General features: G+C 41.1%; 1 protein-coding gene across 7 annotated transcripts in view; it reads right to left on the bottom strand.

Moving 5' to 3' along the window:
- The window catches only part of LOC139371285 (forkhead box protein P1-B-like), a 232575-nt gene that overhangs the window by 143869 nt on the left and 72061 nt on the right, over positions 1-16645 (bottom strand). For 6 of the 7 annotated variants that reach the window (XM_071111578.1, XM_071111577.1, XM_071111574.1 and 3 more), the window contains exon 4: positions 15488-15531. The exons of the other annotated variant lie outside the window; for it this stretch is intronic. The gene's annotated coding sequence lies outside the window, so the exon portion shown is untranslated. The remainder of the gene's footprint in view (positions 1-15487; positions 15532-16645) is intronic. 7 annotated transcript variants of the gene reach the window in all.

Consider the following 16645-nt stretch of genomic DNA (forward strand, 5'->3'; position numbering starts at 1 on the left):
GTTTCTCCTACAATTGAGAACTAATAGCTGGGACAGAGAGGGAGGCAGAGAGAGAGATAGAGAGGAGGGAGGGAGAGAACCCTACACACACAGAGAGCACAAAAGGGCTAACCGACAGACAGATTATGCAATGCTATTTTTATGGCCAATTCCTTTCCACCCTGTCAAACAGGAGGACTGTCAATTCTCTCCTGTGATATCACGTTTCCACTCTCCCAAGTCTCTGTGTCCTGCTCCTCCATTCGTCCACCTCAGATCCTGTGTGCTATTAATATCAATAACCCACAGATTCCATTTCCCCGGACAAAGACGGAGGGAAAGAAGGAGAGAGGAACTGATACCCTCACCCATCACAGCAGCACATTCACTCCTTTGCTATCACTCCGTTCTAAACTAGAGAACAGGAGCAGCTCAGCTCGCACACTCAGTTTAGTTTGCTTCACACGATGCAAGCCTCTTCTATAAGATCACCAGAGGACTGCTGGCCAGGCAGCCCTTAGTCTGTCAGAAGCCTTCAATCCAAACCCTGGACCTCTAGAATAACTTCAGCTCTTCAGAGGAACGCATCTTTCTACCTACGGCACAGTTCTTTGCATCCCTTACAGAACAAACCCACAATACAGACACATGCAACATGAACCCATACAAGGCCAGGGAAGGGAAGGGAGAAAAAGTACAATTAAAATCTTTACTGACTTACCCATGAACCGTGAGCCTGAGTTTCATTACATTACTGAAACATGAATGTAGATTCCCCAAGGTTTAACAAGACTTCTACAATCCACTTCTCAAACAGAAGAAAAGCCTGTCAGTGCTAGTAGCAGTAAAAGCAGTAGTTGTAGTGTGAGAGAGCTGAAGAGATCCCTGACTGCAGTGTTCAGAGGAACTGGAGGTATGTGGTCTAAACACAACAAAAGCCAGAGCCTTGCTCTAGATTAAATATGCAGGAAGAGGTCCCTTTGCATAAACACAAACACTCAGCAAATGAAGGACTGGCACAGACCAGGCAGAGCAGAGCAGGCGCCTGCTGAGAGCCATACCTGTCCTCTGCCCGTTTAATTAGACAAGAGCAAGCAGAACAAATGAACAAACACCAGAATGGTCACACAACCAGTCCAGAACAAAAAAGCTACTGAGTTTGTCCTCAGTAGAGTGTTCAAAGTTGGTAAAGACACATGCCAACTTCAAACACATTACTTTTGTTGTCGGACTTTTAAAAATACAATTTGTTTCTATCAGTTGTTTTTAATACATAAATATCAAATACCTCATCTTCAACTTTTAAAATATCAATTTCAGCTACTCGCTTAACTTGTGTAAGCAAATGTGACATACTATATCACATATAGGACATTCTAAAGGATAGATCCATTACCTAAAACGGTATAGTGTAATTAACATTTAAAACATGTAATTAAAGTAGGTCATGTTTGGGTATGAATATTCCTTTCAATATCCAGTAAAAGTATCCTACTGCTACTACTTATCATGCCTTCAGTCATCCCCCTCTCTGCTCCCTGCTGCACTCCTATGGACACCCCCTAATGGATGAATAGAAAATAAAGGCTGAGTCTCTAAAGCCAGGGAAAAAACGGATACGATTTAGAACAGCCACAATTGTCCAGCTCTTACAGTCTACAGACCCTTTCTCATTTTTGCTCCCTCTCTCTCTCTCTTTCCTTCCCTCTCCCGTTTATCTCTCTCTCTCTCCCTCCCTTTAACTATCTGTCTCTTTATCCCCAACTCTCGGGATATGAATTCAGAAACTCATAACGGTGCAAGACTCCTGGAGTGTCTGCCTGAATCTGCCAGGCTTCATGACTAAAACTTCAAGTGAACCAAAGAGAAAGGGAGACGATGCCCAAAGAAAATCTTGAGCCCAGCTTTAGATGCTGAGTGATATACTGATGCCCACTCAAAGATTTCATTGCATGTGCCCCTCTCTAAATTAGAAGGGGGAGAAGTAGAAATGGAGGAAGAGGGGTGCAGACACCAGGCTAGAGAGGGAGTAAGGGGGAGAGAGGGGGGCAGGGAGAGGAGGGCCAGAGAGAAGGAGAGAGAGAAATAGAGAGAGAAGGAGAGAGCCGCAGAGAGCAGAAATGAGACCTCTGGAAAATAAACAGGGTATAGAGTTTCAAAGGCAGGGGGGGACAGGCATTCCATTGTTCAAGCCAATTATCAGTGGAAAACAATAACAACAGATGGATCAAGAGCGGCCAACTTATGCTGGAGCACCCCGGCGCAGGAGAACAGATGATGAAATGTGAGAGTGGTGTCGGGGGAGGAGGGACTGCCCTGCCGCCGAATCGCCCAGCTCAGCTCCACACCAGATGTGAACTTCTACAAGGACAGTTAAATATGTGCTCTGTGGTCGCCACTTGTGCTACATGGCTCAGACATACCAAACAGTGGCTAGTCCACACTTCACTTCCATTCATTTCAAAAGAGATGTCTCCTTGGGCTGTTAGAAGGGAAATTATACATGTGGCACCTGTGTTTCTTCAGAAGTAAATTCAAACCTGTGCATTTGATTTATATTTAATGCATACAGATGTAAAATCTTAATTTGATTAATATTTTGTTGCTTAGAAAGAATTTTCCTGCACCGCAGGAAATGCAGATGAGCTTCGTGATTTACATAAATTCACTGAAAACACACACTAACACACAGTTATATTAACAGTATGGCACTTTTCATTAGGGACTTTTTTGTTCAGATAGCTACAGATCAAGCAACATTGTGGACTAAACGTTCAAATCCTGTTGCTGCAGAATTATTTTGCTGTGACAATATAGGTCATTTTTGGCTACTTTCTGGTAGACCTTGTTAGATGGGCATTAGGGACCAGTGGGTGAGGTATTTTGCCCTTGTATATTTTGCTCTGTGTTACTGTGTCCATTCAGCACACATCCCAGAAGACATTGTGATGTTTTCATTTGATGTTGTTTTCCCCTTTACCTGCATGCACCTATAATGGTCAGATTCTACCAGACACCAGCATTGGTGAGTGAGAGAGAGACCTCATTGTTTCTGGCTTCAGCGAGAAATCCCTCATATCAGTCCTAGACTGACAGGCGAGGGGAAGGGGGTGGGGGGACTCCAACCTTAAAACAAAACCAATTCTCAATGTGGCTCGTCAAGGGTGGGACATGTCTGCAGATAGTAGCACAAATGATCTGCCCTTCCTTTTAGAAGAAGAGAGGTTTTTGTTTCATTAACTTAAGACTAAAGCGTAATTATCTCCCTATAGACCTTAATCACCAGCAAAGGGATAATAGAACAGAAAGCCGTTTCCAGTTCGGTCACTCATGGTTTTTTTTCTACTCCCGTTTCCTTTAGATGAGAGTATCAAATAATGGCAACCGATCGTATTGCAAGAGCAAAATCCCCCTTTCAAATATCTCTGTTGTGGAGCATGAAAGACAAAATTGTTATCTGGTTAAAATGTTCAACTTTGCTGTAAAATGGGTTCACTTGGTTCAATACTATATCTCTGGCCTGTCTTTATCTGGTCTGTCTGTCTGTTCACAGAGCTAGATGTTAGGGGGCAGAGGAAGAGGGGCCCGGGGGGATGAGCCTACTGTCTTCTGTCTCTTCAGAGAGGGAGATCACTGGAGAGTGAATGTAATTATCCATGTTTGAAATAAAATCAGGTTGAGCACAAACAGACCGGTTTATAATCGTATATAATATTTTAAACGACTTAACAGTGCTTGAAGGTGCTTGTAATACTATCCCCCAAATGGAGGATACCTCAAGGATTTCACAGGATTTCACAGAAGGACAAAATATAGAAACTTTGCCTATATTTAATTAGCTTATAAAAGATTATTGCCATTAGCAAATCTCATCGAAGGGGTTGAGGCATTTGCGTGAAAAACATTTTTTGGGACGGAGTGAAGAGAAATGACAGAAAGAAAGTGGAGGGCAAGCATCCGTTTTGTGCACTGACACCGAGGTCGAGTTAATTAGACTATTGTCATTTTAATCAGGACAGCTCGGCGGCCATCCCTTTCTGAATGAACCGAGGGCCTTTAAACGGCTGGGGGATGTCTGTGTGTGCGTGTATGCATGGGGCCCGAGGTCTCACACAACACAGCACACAGCACAGTGCCATGGGTTATGGAGTACAGTTCTGCTGGTTCTCTCACAGGCTTAGAACATTAATGAGCCGGAGACACACCAAGGAAACACAGACACCCGAAGTATCACCAGAGGAAACTACACACCTTTGCTCTGCTCATATCTCGGATCATTTGAAAATAATTTAAATATCAAATATTTGAAATAATTGACTTCTCCCTGGCTATCAGATTTCTATCATGTCATCTTTCTTATGCTCTCAGCTGACATTAACATTTAAAACATCATTAATGTAAACACATTTTAAGGTGCTTATCACTATGGTTACAGAAATTGATTTTTTTTCTTCTGATTTCCATATTTTATTTATACAATGGGGCAATTGTAAGAACACACTAAAGACATTAAAAAATGTAATCTTTGTTGAAAACTTGTTATCAAAAAGAAGAAAGAAATAGATAAATCAAAACAGATAGATTAAAAAAAAAGTAGATTAAACTCTCCTGAAGCCATTGGTTCAACTATATTCACTGCAAATACTTTATAACTTTAAAAAAATCTTTAAAAAACCAACAACAGCACTGTTCAACCAAATACTCTCAGTTGAACTAGTTGGGAGTCTCAGACAAGCAGGGGTAGCAGGAACAGTGAACAATGCATCTCATTGGGGCTCTACCTGCCAATCAGAGAGTTGAAAGTAGGCCCTAAACAGGGCTCCAAGTATCTCTGTAATGTTCCTCTCCTGCCCTCTGACTGATCTGGAGTCTGCTGCAGACAGTTGAGATGTGACAGATCACATGCAGACGAAGCTCATCAAGTCCCCCCACCTGCCATTACCTGAGGCCCTGAGCTGCACCCACCCATGACACTGGTCAGACAGGAAGCACACAGACAGCCAACTAAACATAGTTATTCCCTATGAACTGACCCTAGAGGGAGATCTAGAGAAATCCCCATGAGGTCAGTCAATCCCCCCTGCAAACTTGACTTTGACAAACTTGAAAAACTCTTCTGTGTCTATTTATGATGATGTTAATAGGTCTCTAACTTCATCGTTTTTAACATCGATCATTCATATTTTAGAGAATGTTAAAATTAATTTGATCATATATTAACTTCATTCAATAATTTAACACATACAAATTAATAATTCAATAAAAATAATGTTAAATGTTGAAGAGGAAACCAAAGAGAGACATCCAATAGCTTAATGTGGAGATATTTAACTGGAAAGGTTCATACTACTACAAAGCCTTTGGGTAGTTTACAGAGTGTGAATGGCTATCAAAGTCCAGTCTAACTTGCTTTTCTTAATGACTATGTGATGTTGCCACAGAAGAAGTTTACCCTGAACACTCTACCATCCACAAGAAAAATTATCAAATCGCCTAATTACTGTACCTGGGAGAAAATGTCCCAATTTAAACCGCTACTTGAAATCTGTAATCCAAACATGTCTGCCGGAGGGATTGACCACAGCAATTGAAAACAACAGGTTGTTCTGTTCACTGAGGTGAACATGTAGAGATAAAGGAAAAGACACAAGCTGTAAAGCCGTGCTCCGGTACCAGCTCTCTGTTCCCAAAGTTCTTTCGTGAGAGATTTACAGGGATTAGATGAAGAAATGAAGGCCTAATCTTTATTTGACAGGCTAGCCAATCTCTGGCTGACTGGTCACTCTTCACTGTGTAGACCAGGCCTCTTTCAGCTCTCAGCTCTCAGCTCTCAGGTCTAGCACCAGCAATAAAGCACCTTCACAGAGTTCCACACACCTCAGTCCTGTTTAAAACCACATTTAGGCTGATCATACAAATGTATGACAGTATGAGCTCTCAATCCCATTATCATCCAGAATCATTCAATGTCATTGTGGGGTGAGCAATGTGCACAAGCCTAATGCAACAGATAAAATAATAGCAACTCTCCAAATGGTACTCCATATATGGTCGCAGTCATAACGGTGTACTATGGTAAAACATCCTGGTGGCTATTTTAGTAATTTTTTTAATCTAATTACATGCGTGTCTGCAGTACCTGATTGGAAATATAGAACCAATTTCCATGTGCTGTTTAATGACAGATGGAAAGAGATATTTCATGGAGATGTATAGTTAAGAGCGATAACCAATTAATCAAAGTGCCGGACAATGACACTGGCTAAATTTAAACACAGGAGAAAAAGTGTCAGACGGCAGCCCCTTCCCTTAAATTATTCATTACTGCCTGTTATTACGTAGCATATAGAATTTTAAATCGCTGATTCTACTTAATTACAGTTTGCGTTTATACTTGCTACAGATGTCACAGCTTGCAGTGGCAATCTTTCACAATGTTTAACCCTGTCAAATAGTGGAGGGGTCCTACCCCCCCCTCCGCATCCACCCCTCCCACTCCGTCTGTCTTCCCAATGCCTGACCTACAGGCACATTCCCACGCTAACAGAGGAGAGGAGGTGGAGGAGGAGGAGAGAAGGGCTGCTTGTTGGGTGTAACATATATTTCTAAGAAAAAGGCAGATTGAGTGGTGTATTCAAACAAACATCTACAGTTGGGACACAATAGCATCTATTATGCTGGAACTCAAAGAGTAATGATGATGCTCCGTCCAAAAAATGGCTCTCACTGTGGAATTGAGTTCATACTAGCCAGGCATTCAAGGATATTGGATCCTTTGGATAAATAGGAACAATGTGAAATGTTTCCAAAGTTGGCATTTCAGGCATTGAATTATGTCATGAGAGAATGCTGAATTACAGTACACATTTTTGCTATTAAAAACAAGTACATCATGTATTGTGTCAGTACAGTACATGCACATCAACACTGTACTTCCATTTGCCTACAACAGGAAGACAAAAGGTTTGTTTGTGTGCACTAAATTCCCGTTTCTCTTTAGCAAGTATCTCTGTTCACCAAACAGCTGTATGCAAATAGTTAAGTCATGCAGCATTCAATTGTTTTGTATTAATATTTGAATATTGAAATAACACAATTCAGATCTAGATATTCCATTTTATTTTCCATATATGTGAACTGGAGTTGCACATCAACAGATTAATTCTTCTACAACGTTTTTGTAAAGTCAGAAATATTGTTGTTTTTCCTTTTATTATTTGACATGATTACATTCCTGTAACATAGCTCTATTACCTAAAAGCAAGTTATCCCTGATTCCTAACTGCAGCCTATATCGCAGAGATAGAACTGTCTGTATTACCCACGTTCATGCCACTTAACCAAATTGGAATTGCCGATAATACTATATTTACATAGCTGTGTTGGCTAGGCGTGATTATGATCATAAATATGTCTCCCCATGCTATGACGGAAAGTTTAGCAGCAGTGAGTGAGTGAGGCTGAAGGACATAACAATAAGTTAGCACAGGTCACAACAGAGCCAAGGAAAATAGCTCAATTATACACATGGGCTGAGTTTACATGAATTTACCAATCACATCAGATCTTTTCACATATCAGAATTGGGCTGCTTGTATAAATGCAGCCATGGAGCTCCAGCATCATGTGGCTTTCCTGTGGTAAACAGATGCAGGGTGACTCTAGTAACCCTGCATCTGTTCACTTGTTGAGACAAAGTATTCCTGTTGCTCACCCTCACTAACTCAAGCCCACACAATTTGCTTACAAGGCCGAACAGATCAGAAGATTAAACTGCAGAGGATATTATTAAGGTTGTCCCTCATATCACCAACATTTGTTACAGTTTTACAGCCAGTCAAACAGACAAAATGGTTTTGCATACACTAGGATGATAGGATGAGTCTATAGTGTGGCTTAGGTTTCTTCCTCTCAGAGAGCCAGACTCTTCTCTGTCTCTGATAGAAGCTCATCCATTTACTAAATACATAACCTGAAAACCATAAACTGGGGAAGACCATATTACAGTACTAAGTAGTAAACAAGTACACAATAAAACATGTACCCTATTTCATGATGTTATAGTCAATCAAATCACTCTGTGCTCAACATAGAGCACTCTGTTATCTCACTGTGGCTGTGTGTGTCTGTGAGGGCCCTTGAGAGCATACAGTACGGTCTATCTGATCAGAGCTCCAGTCCAGACCTCAGATGTCAGAGTGACTGGGAGGCAGCGTCAGAGAGAGGCCCAGTAACCAGGCCTGTCCTGTCGTCCCTCAGCTCAGACAGAAAGCTAGGAGCAGCGCTTGCCTGCCTGCCTGCCTGCCACTGCCAGCAGCGCAGTGTTCAGTTCACAGGAGCCGTGTCTGACTGCATGCTCAGCTCAGCTCAGCTCAGGATGCCTTGTTGATTCCAGGCAGTGTGACACATCTGTTGCTTGTCACATCATGTCGTAGCTTCATGTCTGCGAGCCAGACACAAGCCGAGCAGCACGTCGCTCCACGCGCCTCATCCTCTCTATGTGTAGACAAACAGAGCTGCAGCACGACAGACAGACAGACAGACAGACAGACAGACAGACAGACAGACAGACAGACAGACAGACAGACAGACAGACAGAGAGTCTGGGCCAAGATGCATGATGCCTGTCCACAGTTTGGAAGGTCAGGAGGTGGGACACATCACTGGCTGTACAACCACTGCCAAATACTCACTTCGAGTCAGTTTATTGTAAGCAACTACTTTGGGTAACATAGTGTTGAAGTGTATGTTCTCAATCATGCAAGGAGTGCTGAAACAATATTCAAAATGTGTATTTCTTAATGGCCATGGAAAAAGGTAATTTAAGGGAAAAAATTATGGAAAGTATTCACTTAACCTAAGACCTCCTCAATATTGCCATACGTTTATATTGAGAATCAATTTCTTTCCCCAATGTCTATAGAAATATTTTAATGCTTTAAATCAAATCACTATCAATGGTTTATAGGCTTAACAATGCACATTTTCTTGGACAGACATAAATAGTATGAAGTGCTTTAAGTGCCTTTAAAGAAAGTGCCAGAATATATTCCACGTGAGACTTACATTGTAAGCTTAAATACATCAGTGATGACCATTGCTAATTTATTATTGTACCATACATCTATGAAGTACACATCATGCAATATCAGCAGTAATGAAATGACATTGTTTCTCATCACCAGTCACATCAGCCTGCATTTAGTGGGAAGAGCAGCACTAAAGAGGCTGAGAAGTAGTTACTAATGGCACTGTTTCAGAAGCTCTTTCATACATTCATAAGTGCTTCACTTCTGTGTCCTTGTCTTCTCTAATCAATATTCAAAAGTGCCTAGTAATTGCAAGTTCTGGATAAATTTACATGCAAAGGATTGTCTGTGTTATATTCATCAAACACTTGTCTGAGACAAAACTGTCAAAGAGCGTTCTTTTATTTTTGTGTTATCTTCTATTTATGTAATTAGTGTTTGTGATACCAAAATGACATTTAGCCTACCTCTCATCCTAAAACACTTTTTATAATAACAAATAATAATTGGCAAATTAGACAAACGTTTGAATTTCCACAAGTATTAAAGACCAAACTGGTTATGTAAATAGCACAGAAGGGGAATATTTAGGTGGCTCATTTACATTATCAGATGACAAAACATTGATTTGTTCCATTCAATATCAACCTGTTTTGCAAACACACAAAACTAGAAACGACAGATCGGGGCTTAATACAACACACAACAGAATACTAGTGATTGAACACCTGATAATATGCCGGCACACCATGTATGCCCTCTCAACCAGCCGCATCAAACCTCAAGATACCTTCAGTATGACAACATATCATCAGCATACCACAACATATACCTAAAGAATCTGCAACGTTGTAAATATTCTACAACATTGCAAGTCTCTAACGTATTCTGAGGGATCATTTAAGGCCTGCATCCAGAGGATCTGTCTGGCCTTCATTAGCTTCCTCCTGGCATCTACCACCCATTTCAGAGAGAAGATGTGGCATAATACCTGTAAAAAAATATATACGGCAATGTTTGTATGAACCCCTTTCAAACGTCCCCTTACACACAACTTTCTTGCAGGTATACCACTTTTATACATACAGTTGAAGTCAGAAGTTTACATACACCTTAGCCAAATACATTTGAACTCAGTTTTTCGCAATTCCTGACATTTAATCAGAGTAGGTCAGTTAGGATCACCACTTTATTTTAAGAATGTGAAATGTCAGAATAATAGTAGAGAGAATGATGTATTTCAGCTTTTATTTATTTCATCACATTCCCAGTGGGTCAGAAGTTTACATACACTCAATCAGTATTTGGTAGCATTGCCTTTAAATTGTTTAACTTGGGTCAAACGTTTCGGGCAGCCTTCCACAAGCTTCCCACAATAAGTTGGGTGAATTTTGTCCCTTTCCTCCTGACAGAGCTGGTGGAACTGAGTCAGGTTTGTAAGCCTCCTTGCTCGCACATGCTTTTTCAGTTCTGCACACAAATGTTCTATAGGATTGAGGTCAGGTTCTGTGATGGCCACTACAATAGCTTGACTTTGTTGTCCTTAAGCCATTTTGCCACAACTTTGGACATCTATTTTGTGAAATGCACCAGTCCCTCCTGCAGCAAAGCACCCCCACAACATGATGAAACCACCACCGTGCTTCACGGTTGGGATGGTGTTCTTCGGCTTAAAAGCCTCCCCCTTTTTGCTCCAAACATAACAATGGTCATTATGGCCAAACAGTTCTATTTTTGTTTCAACAGACCACAGGACATTTCTCCAAAAAGTACAATCTTTGTCCCCATGTGCAGTTGCAGACCGGAGTCTGGCATTTTTATAGCGATTTTGGAGCAGTGACTTCTTCCTTGCTGAGCGGCCTTTCAGGTTATTTCGATATATGACTCATTCTACTGTGGATATAGATACTTTTGCACCTGTTTCCTTCAAGCATCTTCACAAGGTCCTTTGCTGTTGTTCAGGGATTGACTTGCACTTTTCTCACCAAAGTACGTTCATCTCTAGGAGACAGAGATGACGGTATGAGCGGTATGACGGCTGCGTGGTCCCACGGTGTTTATACTTGTGTACTATTGTTTGTACAGATGAACGGGGTACCTTCGGGCGTTTGGAAATTGCTCCCAAGGATGAACCAGACTTGTGGAGGTCTACAATTCTTTTTCTGCGGTCTTGGCTGATTTCATTTGATTATCCCATGATGTCAAGCAAAGAGGCACTGAGTTTGAAGATAGGCCTTAAAATACATCCACAGGTACACCTCCAATTGACTCAAATGATGTCAACTAGCCTATCAGAAGCTTCTAAAGCCATGACATAATTTTCTGGAATTTTTCAAGCTGTTTAAAGGCACAGTCAACTTAGTGTATGTAAACTTCTGACCCACTGGAATTGTGATACAGTGAATTATAAGTGAAATAATCTATCCGTAAACAGTTGTCGGAAAAATTACTTGTATCATGCACAAAGTAGATGTCCTAACCGACTTGCCATAACTATAGTTTGTTAACAAGAAAGTTATGGAGTGGTTGAAAAACAACCTAAGTGTATGTAAACTTCCGAAGTCAACTGTATCAGTGGGTAACTGGCAAACTGGGAGGGGTGAGGGGTGTTGTTAAACCATGGAGGCTGTTTACATTTCAATTTAGGGAGGTGTTTAACAATAGAAGTGTTAATGGGTTTACCTGCAGAAAAGCAGTGAACCAGTCACACTGACCTGATACCTGTATTTTGGTAACAGGGTCAGTGAAAATGCAGGAATCATGACTAGGTCTTTAGCTGGCTTTTATTTGTCCTTGTTTTTCAACCCCCTACCCCTTTCAGATATAGAATATAGTACATAAAAGCAGGCATGGTAAAATGTTGGGATTTTGATCTGTGTATGAAATGAATATATGTGAACAATATGGCTTGCCACACAATCCCCTCATTCCCCAAGACCTGCCCAGCTCATTCCACTGCACATATCACAGGTTGTTATCATTCCAGAGAGAATTCTACATTGGTGAACGCCAGCGCTTTAATTAGATCCACTATTTGATCATTCCACAGCTGGGCTTTATTAAGGGGGAGTTCACGGCACCTCACAATCACCCCCCGACTCCACTGAGGGAAACACAGAGAAGGATATGAGTTCAAATAAATCAGTATATTTCATATAAACCAGTATAGTTCATATAAACCATTATACAATGGGTGGATCTAATCCTGAATGCTGATTGGTTAAAACCGCATTCCAGCCGGTTTCTATTCCACAAGTTACCACCGGCTAAATCTATGCCATTAAAACGCCTATTTACTCTGTTCCAACTGACTGCACAATCCACTGTCTCATCAGCCCAGCCAAGCAATTTATAAACTTGATCTCCACTATAAAAAGCATCTAGCAATTTATCAACTTGATCTCCACTATAAAAAAGCATCTACACATTATCTCACATCTTTTAGACTAACATTTAGTTTTCAACAGCGGAGATTTGTATAAACCTTGCTGTCTATCTCTCCGACATTTACAACATTGTTTCAATATTCAAATTCAATCTCCAGCTGTCCCATTGTAATGAACGTGTTGGGAGTCGGGACGAGATAGACAGTCGGGCAGCGTTTCTCAGCCAGTTGAAATCATGAATCAGCTGGCATAATTTTTTATGAATATATAAAAATAAATGTCAATTGAAAAAAGGTAAAACGAAACGAAGTGCAGCTAGTTTGCAGTCTTTCCAGCTGCAGTTTTAAGTGATTGTGATAACTGTGTTGTTACCTAGCTCCTCTGAACAACAGTGTCCTGATAAGTGAGCAAATGTTCTATGCCAGGCAAATTATGCCTCGTTCGCTCATTGTTATGGATGTGTCCAAATAAATGTTACTAGAAAACCACTGAAACAAATGCAAATGCAGCTACTTTGCTGTTAGTCTGGCTGCACTTTTTGACGTGACCGCAAGTTAGCCGTAGTTGACTAGCTAGCAAGCAAGGGATAATTATGTTACCAGCCAGTATGGTAAAGAACATTTAGAACGAATGACTGCTTGCGTCCATAGATACAGAACAAAAAGACTGACTCTAGCAACCGAACTGAACAACAAGCCAGCTTGGGTATTAACCTTACATTTGTGTCGGAACTATATCTTGTGGAAAGATGAAATAGTATGAATACATTCCTAAAAATTAAGTTTTAATGAAAATATGTCAATCATTATTTGAATATGCTGGTAACCCATTGTACAAAAGTGTAATGCCCTCGAAACCGGTGTTTGGAGGATATATTGGCACCAAACACCGGCTTCTCTGGCATTATCACTTAATTATAGCGTTGCTGCACAGCTACTTTCAGGTCTCTCCAGAGATGTTCGATCAGGTTCAAGTCCGGGCTGTGGCTGAGCCACTCAAGGACATTCAGAGTCTTGTCCCAAAGCCACTCATGCGTTGTCTTGGCTGAGGGATTAGGGTATTTCTCCTGTTGGAAGGTGAACCTTTGCCCCATTCAAGGTCCTGAGCGCTCTGGATCAGATTTTCATCAAGGATCTCTCTGTACTTTGCTGCGTTCATCTTTCCCTCGATCCTGACTAGTCTCCCAGGCCCTGCTGCTGGAAAACATTGCCACAGCATGATGCTGCCACCAGCATGCTTCACAGTAGGGATGGTGCCAGGTTTCCTCCAGACATGACACTTGGCATCCAGGCCAAAGAGTTCAATCTTGGTTTCATTAGACCAGATAATCTTGTTTCTCATGGTCTGAGAGTCCATTAGGTGCCTTAGGCTGTAATTTACCTTTTACTGAGGAGTGGCTGACCACTCTACCATAAAGGCCTGATTTGTGGAGTGCTGCAGAGATGATTGTCCTACTGGAAGGTTCTCCCATCTCCACAGAGGAACTCAGGAGCTCTGTCAGTGACCATCGGGTTCTTGGTCACCTAGTTCATATAAACCAGTATAGTTCATATAAACCAGTATAGTTCATAGCTCATATAAACCAGTATAGCTCATATAAACCAGTATAGCTCATATAAACCAGTATAGCTCATATAAACTAGTATAGCTCATATAAACCAGTATAGTTCATATAAACCAGTATAGTTCATAGTTCATGTAAACCAGTATAGTTCATATAAACCAGTGTAGTTCATATAAACCAGTAGTGCATAGAAACCAGTATAGTTCATATAAACCAGTATAGCTAATGTAAACCAGTATAGTTCATAGAAACCAGTATAGTTTAGATAAACCAGTATAGTTCATAGTTCATAGGAACCAGTATAGTTCATAGAAACCAGTATAGTTCATTGTTCATATAAACCAGTATAGTTCATTTAAACCAGTATAGTTCATAAAAACCAGTATAGCTCATATAAATCAGTATAGTTCTGCCCAGCAGTGAGGGACAGTAACTGGGTCTAGAAGAGCTATCCAGTGCTCTTTACTAATGTCTGATACCCTAATTCAACAACAACACTATCAAGCCCAATGGGAGACAAACTGTTAAATCAAATGCATAGCGACTGAGGATCATGTCCATATGGTCACAGAATACAACCTGACAAATATCAAACCAAAACAGACAGAGACTGAACAGATACATGTATCCTACAACATGTCTTGTCAAGGTCAAAATGAATCTTAATGCAAACACCAGATTTAAGGCTGAGCCTCCTCTGTGTGTTGGTGGTGTGGTCAGGAGGAAGGTCAGCCATGTTTAGTGTTTACAGTGCTTTGAAATAGTTTTGCAGTGTGAAGTCTGCTCTGGGTCATTGTTTGCTTTGAATGTGTTTATACACCACACAGAGTGTAAATGACTTGAGAGATGGTGCCAGGAGGGTTGCAGACATGAACCTGAATATATGATCTGGTCATGTTTTTGCCTTGAATTCAGTCACAACTGTGACTATACGGTTGTGTGGATTAAAGGGATATCTGGAACCTATGTTAATCATGCATTGTCACTATCATTTCTGCTTCATTGAAAGTAAAAAAGCAACTGACCAAGTGATCCATTTACAACAGCACCAGTTATTATGCAAAATCAAATTTATCGTTTGCGACCTTTTCATCAGATGACCCTGTAAACATTTGCATTTTTTTATTTCTCTGAGATATATCTTCATCAGGTTTACTATGGATGCACCACTCTTAGAAAAAAGGGTTCCAAAAGGGTTATTTGGCTGTCCCCATAGGAGAATCCTGTTTGGTTCTATGTAGAACCCTTTTGGGTTCCATGTAGGGCCTCTGTGGAAAGGATTCTACCTGAAACCAAAAAGGGTTCTTCAACGGGTACTCATATGGGGACAGCCGAAAAACCCTTTTAGGTTCTAGATAGCACCTTTTTTTCTTAGGGTAGAAGGAAACACTGTTCACAGGGAAACACTTGTCCATCGATGTAGTCAATTTAATAGGAGTATTTGAGTATAGCTCTGTCATGTCTATTAGGAGTCTGTCTCTGGTTCTACTGTATGGTTGTGTCAATGGGGTCTGACTCCAGTCACTTACTTTGATCTCTGTCTCCACAGGGGGTCACCACTGGAGTCTCCAGGCTGGAGGAAGGCACAGCAGGTGGAAGAGAGCGAGAAAGAGAAAGAGTGAGAGAGAGAGAGAGAGAGAGAGAGATAGAATGGAGGGGAATAAAAGTGAAAAGAAGAAAAAGAGGAAGATATTATTGTCAGTTGGAAATTATGAAATCTATGACACTCCTTCAATCTAAAAAATGACAAACACAGTATTTAATTCCTGTTGGGTACCTCCCTATTATTGTGAAAGAGTATTTACAGTATTTGTGTGCGTGTTTACTATCCTTGTGGGGACCAGAAGTCCAGACAAGTGGGGACATTTCACCAGTCCCTACAAGAAAACATGTTAGGCTTAGTGGTAAAGTTTAGGGTTACAATTAGTGTTAGAATTAGCATTAGGGGTTAAGTTTAGGTGTTTGGGGTTAAGGTTAAGTTAGGTTAAAGGTTAGAGAAATAAGATTGGGAATCAACAAATATTTGTGTATGTGTGATATGTGTATGTGTGAGAGAGAGAGCGAGAGAGAGAGAAAGAGTGCCTTTGGAAAGTATTCAGACCCCTTGACTTTTTCCACATTTTTTTAGGTTGCAGCCTTATTCTAAAATGGATTAAAATGTTATCATCAATCCACACACAATACCCCATAACGACAAAGCAACAAAAAGTGTTCAGACCCAGTACTTTCTTGAAGCACAGTTACAGCCTCGAGTCTTCTTGGGTATGACGCTACAAGCTTGGCACACCTGTACTTGGGAAGTTTCTCCCATTCTTCTCTGCAGATCCTCTCAAGTTCTGTCAGGTCGGATGGGGAGCGTCGCTGCACAGCTATTTTCAGGTCTCTCCAGAAATGTTCGATCGGGTTCAAGTCCAGGCTCTGGACATTCAGAAACTTTTCTCAAAGCCACTCCTGCGTTGTCTTGGCTGTGTGCTTTGAGTCATTGTCCTGTTGGAAGGTGAACCGTCGCCCCAGTCTGAGGTCCTGAGCACTCTGGAGCAGGTTTTCATCAAGGATCTCTCTGTACATTGCTCCGTTTATCTTTGCCTCGATCCTGACTAGTCTCCCAGTCCCTGCCACTGAAAAGCATCCCCACAGCATGATGCTGCCAGCACTATGCTTCACTGTACTGATGGTGCCAGGTTTCA

Source organism: Oncorhynchus clarkii, chromosome 17 (genome assembly GCF_045791955.1).
Source record: "Oncorhynchus clarkii lewisi isolate Uvic-CL-2024 chromosome 17, UVic_Ocla_1.0, whole genome shotgun sequence".
Lineage (NCBI taxonomy): Eukaryota > Metazoa > Chordata > Actinopteri > Salmoniformes > Salmonidae > Oncorhynchus > Oncorhynchus clarkii.